Source organism: Nanorana parkeri, unplaced genomic scaffold, assembly GCF_000935625.1.
Source record: "Nanorana parkeri isolate BGI_ZX_2015 unplaced genomic scaffold, ASM93562v1 scaffold468, whole genome shotgun sequence".
In the NCBI taxonomy this organism is placed as follows: domain Eukaryota; kingdom Metazoa; phylum Chordata; class Amphibia; order Anura; family Dicroglossidae; genus Nanorana; species Nanorana parkeri.
This window is the reverse complement of record NW_017306736.1, coordinates 1,047,306-1,053,764: the sequence shown is the minus strand read 5'-3', so window position 1 is coordinate 1,053,764 and position 6,459 is coordinate 1,047,306. Positions and strand designations below refer to the sequence as shown.

Sequence of the window (6,459 nt, the reverse complement as noted above, 5' to 3'; positions counted from 1 at the left end):
GGCATGTGATTTAGCCTAGGCTGAGGTGATTTAAAGTGACCAGTCCTTAACACGAAATTGCCCAAAATGTGGTTTCCTGTAAAAGAAGTGTGCTCTGTAGAGACGCAAAGTCTGGCAAGGGGACCACTGAGAGCAGCAGGGGGATCAAAAGGGTGATACACCCAGAAGCATCTATTTCAGAGCAGATTTTAGAGTATTTCGCTCCATGAGGTTGGCAGTGGGAGAGGTATTTATTTTCTTTTAGGGCTTGTTCGCAACATCTCCAGACGCAATAGTGTGAACTAGCCTTTTTTTTTTACCATTGAATTATTGTGTATGTGTTTTTGGTCCAGATAAAACAACGTTCTGGTATGGAGATGGTGTGAACAAGCCCTAACAGTGAACTATGTTTTTTGGGCAATTTCATCTCTTCCCCCATCTTTCAAGACCATCAAAACAGCAAAACTGTAACTTTGAGGCCGGTGCAGATAAAGGAGTGGCAGAAGGAGTAATATGATCTCCAATAATGGTAAAAATTTGCAATTGTGAAGCCATCATTTAGTCGCAATGTCACAGATTCTCACACAGAGGGGAATATATCAAAACTGGAGCAGACAAAATCTGGAGCAGCTATGCATGGCAACCAATCGGCTTCTATCTTTCATTTTAAAATCTAAACTGAAGAGAGAAGCTGATTGGTTATTATAGGCAACTGCTACAGATTCTGTCTGCTCCAGTTTTGATAAATTCCACTTACAGTTTGCTGTTTTTCAACATTACATCTTCAAAAAACAAAACTGAATAGGTTTTATGCATAAAACAATTTATCGAAAACCGTTAAAAATGATCTAAAATAATCTTAATCTAATAAAATCTAAAACTTGGATATTTGGATAAGGATAAAGAGTCGAATAAAGTGTTACTCCTCCACATTACATGCTGAGGCAATTAATATGAAAACAAAAATTTGATACTAGTTCTACTTTAAAGAGTATCTAAAATCAAAACTTTTTTTTCTTCTGGATAAACAAGATGTTAGAATGCCTGTCAGGTTGTTATTGCTGAAAAGGAATGAACTCAGAACAGGCTTTTTGAAAGCTGTAGCTACCTATACATTGTATTCATTTAATACCACCTGAAAAGGTCTTAGGCTGGGTTCACACCTAGGCGTATCGAATATGCCGCGATTCGCGACAACAAACGCACGTTTCCGAGGGCTACCTGGCTGTATCCCAATGGATACGTGCGGCAAATACGCCCCCAAAGAAGCTCCTGTACTTCTTTGGGCGTAGGGCGTTTTGCAGCGCGTTCCTACGCGCTGTAAAACGCCCAGGTGGGAAACATGCCCATAGGCAATCATTGGTTTTCACATTGTGAGCGTTTTACAGAGCGTAGGAACGCGCTGTAAAACGTCCAGGTGTGAACCAGACCTCAGTGTGCATGAACTTAACAACCATACAGATAAAAACAATGTTATTGTACTTCTGTCTATAGGAGACAATGAATATTGTTTTCACTTGTAATCTAGCATGCAGATCTTTTTCCACCATTTAATAATGAAATTTAATAAAACCATAATTGTAAGCAACACAAATTTTTACAGCAGCATGGAGTGGGGCATAAAATGTTTACTGGTTTACTGAGAAAAAGACCAGCAAAACGAATAATATACCTCCTTATACACCCTCAATGGGCAGTGTGTATGAAGAGGTCTGATAACATTTGCTTGTTGGTTTCTTAATTTTTTTTTACCATAATATAATATATTCCACTGGGAGAGAGTCAATGTGAAGTGCAGGGAAAATGGTTTTAAAAAGCCTTCATAGTTTAGATGTTCATGAGAAGTTAACAATCTCAAGCATTCCAGAGAATAAAGCTGGCCATACACCTTACAATTATCTGCAGATTTTCTGTGGTCAGATGGAAAAGGTGCAACAGATTCCTCCATCTATGTTAAACTGTGTGGATGTAGTAATCTCCACCTGGGCCAATCTGTTCCACTTTTTCCATCTGACCACAGAAAATCTGCAGATAATTGTAAGGTGTATGGGCACCTTAAGGAAACTTCCACCTACCTCATTCACAATAAAACGTACAATCTTTGTTTAATTATAATTTATTATATCGGGTTCAGTTTATCTGTGTCTCCCTTAGAATTTCCTCACATTCTTTCTTAACTACTTTCACCTCTTCCTCGTCTTCGACCCACTTTGATTTGTCCCTAAAGCCCGCAGGCCCTTCCTCTGCAGTCCCTACCGCACCCTAATTTACCCTAAGGAATGAGGCACACCCTCTACCCCATCATTGCATAAGATAACATGACCTTTACTACTTAATTCCAGAGTGAGGCTCAACGCCTCAGGACAATACCTCTCACTTTTCTGGCAAACAGTAATATCATTTCCTGAGTAAACTCCACCCAGGTCTTAGCAGTTACAACCTTAACTGCCAACTATTGCATGACACAGCTATGCTTATACTCACTGTTCTAGTTCTATCACTTTTGCGTTACTGCTTGGTTGTAAAGGTTGTACAACCCTCCCCTTTATTGTTTTATATTCCTTTTAAAAACCTTTAAAAAAAAAAAAATCAGTGTATAAAAAAAAAAATATATGCATCATAAAAAATGCTTAAACACAATTTAAAGACAAGGATTAGCGACTGTGGCAGAAGGTGTGTCCGACAAAAAAATAAAAATAAATCTCATCCTTTCTACTCAAATCTAGAGACAAGCAAACTGGCACCCTATTTTGCCAGCAATTTGGTGGAAAGGACTTTTCCTTGCTCCACCAGGAGAAAATTCACTATTTGGACAATTTGGTGCACCCTTTCTCAACCTTTTTGCAGTCATGGCAACCTTTAACAGTATGTAAAATCCAGTCCAAAAATGTAAAAAAAGTTAATGTAAAAATGGCATCTCCACTAAAATCCAAGCAGAAGCTCCTTGACGTTCACATCAGGCCCCTCCCTTCACAGCTTTGTCCTAGTACAAGAACAGGGCATGGCTGCGGCAGCATGGCAGAGCAGGCTTGGACAGAGGCAGACTTCTGTTTTGTTCTGAATGGATGCCACCATGGATTAGCACCATGCGTTTCCATGGTGTTGCTGGCCAGCCCGCCTGCACCATAAAAATGCATGATGCTATGCGAAAAGTTCACTGCACCCCACTTGAGAAAGGTTCATTTGGTGTACTTTAAAAGGAATTAACCTATTTATACATTAGGTGCCTTCTGACCTTAACATTACCTATGTGCATTAATCACCTTTAGACTAATGGTTCATGTACGCTGATAAGTCAAAAGATAAACTAAAATTTTTTACCCTGTGGATAGATCACCATGTCCTGAACCCTACACAGCAGTGACCGGAAAAACACCAAACTCACGTGGGTGGGAAGTTTTTTTCATCTTTACATCCATTTTGTTGCTTTGCTTAAGGAAAAGTGATCTGTTAGTCAAGCAAGGGTATGCGCTAAAGACTCTTGTTCTACCTGCAGGTACAGCACTCAACTAATGAGCCTTGGTGGTGCCGCTGTTAACATAAGGCACCATATACCTACAGAAAAACAACAGAAGGGACTGAACTTATGGGGACCATGACTTCAGCATTTTTATGATACTCAAGGCAACACACAAAATTGCTCGGGAGCGTCTCCCCACTACAGTGCTAGGGACATAAGCTGTAAGGATGTATAGTGGTATGGATGTGAAAAAAGTGATCTAAGTCACTACATCTAGGAGGCCTGTGCCTATAGCAGTGATATGGATTAAAAGTCCATATTACATATCGTGTTATGAGGTTTGTCATATTTTGAAGATGCGTTAACTACAATAAAACATATTACAGTCCGGCGTAAGGAATATTAGGTACGCTAAGGCTAAGTATGTGTACATGAGCCACATCCCTGTAGCAAAACACATATGGGAGAAATTTATCAAAACTGGAGCAGACAGAATCTACGGCACTTGCCCATCAGCTTCTCTCTTCAGTTTGTTAAGGTAAGCTTTGAAAACTGAAGAGAGAAGCTGATTAGTTACTATGGCCAACTGTTCCGGCTTGTTTTGATAAATAGTATTAACCAGGCTTGACCCTGTTAAGCTTCCAGCATCAGCCAATATCAGGTGCTTCAGGGTGATGTGGCTAGGAGTCAGCAAAATCATTTTTTAAAAAATGCAAAATATACAGACTTCCAGGCTATAAATATTAGTATAGGAATCCTGAAAAGCAACATAAGCATAACCCACAATACATATACATTCTCAGATGAACCCCATGTTACAGGTGGTCGTAAACGGAGATTAATGCTGTAGCTGCAGTAGCAGGGGTGTATAGTAAAACATAACTACACACAAAGTTGCATTTACATAGACCGGTCTTAATGGAAAGCAGGTTACAGCATTCCAACTAGGGGCTCAGCTATGGGCTGAGAAGCCTTTAGAATTGAACCTTATCAGTCCACATTTAGTGGGAAATTAAGGCTTTGGACAAAGAAAGCAGAGGAAGAGCTTGCAGCAAATAGAAGAGTAGCCTGGAGGTTGTAACCAGTGCATACACCTATGAGACAGACACACCCAGCTACGAGGTAATTTAAACCTAATACAAGTAACCTGAGAAGTAAAAGCAAGCAAGCAAAAAAAAAAAAAAGAAGAGCTAATAAATATAAATAGATATACAAATAGCTTCTGCAACCCGTTGCTTATCCTGATTAGGGGTGCAAGGCTGGAACTCCACCCTTAATCAATAACCATACAAAAAATTGATACAAAAAGAGTTAGACCCATTACATTGCCATACATTTACTCTTCAGGCTTAGCAGGGACCTAAGGCCCCTTTCAGATGGGCAGTACGATCAGGTCTGCCTGTCAGTTTTTCAGCCGAATCTAATCTAAAGCCTATGTTAGTCTATGCGCAGCCGGATGTAAACCGATGTGCGTCTGTTTACATCTGCATACCCCCAACTCCATCCAGGTCTGGTAAACAAAACGAAGCAGAATTCTGTTTTGGCGGACCTGAACGTGACAGATCAGGGGTAATCTGGTACCTAATCATAGAACTAACATGGGTCCAGTATCGTAAAATGGAGGAAAAAACTGGAAGGACACAGACGTTACAGTGGTGACATCCATTCCGTATTGCATAGATCCCCTGCTGATTGGAACTGACAGATGCCCGTTTGAAAGGGGCCTAAGAGTATAAATGAGTCCTGGCATGCAATGAGCAGAATAACCAAACAGGTGTAACATGAAATTAACCATTTAAGCCCTAAGTAAGAGCACATGCCAATGGTAAAATACAGCCAATTGTGTCCTTACACCTGGCCAACCACGAGAGACTCTGTTTCACTAACAGACCCCAGAGAATTCTGAGGGTTAGAGTAGACTACACAACCGGGCACTATAGTAGGGAGACGAGGCAATGATTCCAGACTTGCCTGCATGTCACTGGTCCCACAAGAGCTGCTGTCTTCCACCTGAACATAACAGGGGGTGCAAAGGAGGAGAGCTCCAAAAATGTCTTATGACATTCATGACACCACTATCAAGGGGCATGTGCACAAGACACATCACCATGCTCCATTCGGGAACCAGAAGCTATGGCGCCTCAGTGACATTACCTCTCCAAAAAAAACTAAAGGCAGGAATGTTCAGTCCAAACCTCTTCCATAAACAGGAAGGGACTGGGGGTCAAAGATGAATGAGAGACACTCCCACCCACATCAAGGTGGGTGAGGGAAACAAAAAAAAAAAGCTGTAGGGCTCAATATAGGGTGTCTCCTTCCACCAGGTTCAAGCAATATACGAGAAATCTAAAAAACTCAACCAGTTCTGTAGAGTGTGATGACTTGGTAACATGCGGGTCAGTTTGTGGTGAGTTTTCTGTTCCTGGAGAAGGAGGTGGTCTCTATTGGAGGAGGGATCTATTTTGTTGGTGCTTTCCTGAAAAATAGTTGCCTGCCATACTGATTTAATGGCTTTGCTACTTCAACCTTCATGGAATCATTGCTTGATTTGAGAACAAAGACTGATTTGCATACTCATTCCAGGCCAGTAACTAAGTTCTGAACACAGAGCACACAGCCAGGTTACTTCTTGTTTTTGGAAGGGCAGGTCAATGACAGCATGCTACATAGATTTGCTTTCAATGCTTTTTTTTTTTCTGTGAGAAAATAAATCACATCAATACATACCTTTTTTGAACAATGCATTTTATTTTTGGATTATTTTGATATTCCTTATTCTTGTCAATTTGTATTTCCACTTTTGCAGCCAAATTTGAGAAAAAAACCCTCTATGTTTAGGTGTTCCCATTTACACATCATGATGTAAATTAATTTTTACAACAAATATTTCTTACCTTTTAGATGATTTGTTGCAGCAGGCAACATGGCTGAATTCAAGTTTTGATCTGTCCTTATAAAAAGACTTTAGTAGGATACTAGAAGGATACACAGGGAGTGAATTTTGGTCAATTCAACAAAAA

The 6,459-nt window shown here is 40.2% G+C and overlaps 1 protein-coding gene across 1 annotated transcript in view; it reads right to left on the bottom strand.

Moving 5' to 3' along the window:
- The window catches only part of CUNH6orf106 (chromosome unknown C6orf106 homolog), a 37,226-nt gene that overhangs the window by 439 nt on the left and 30,328 nt on the right, over positions 1 to 6,459 (bottom strand). The window lies entirely within an intron of this gene.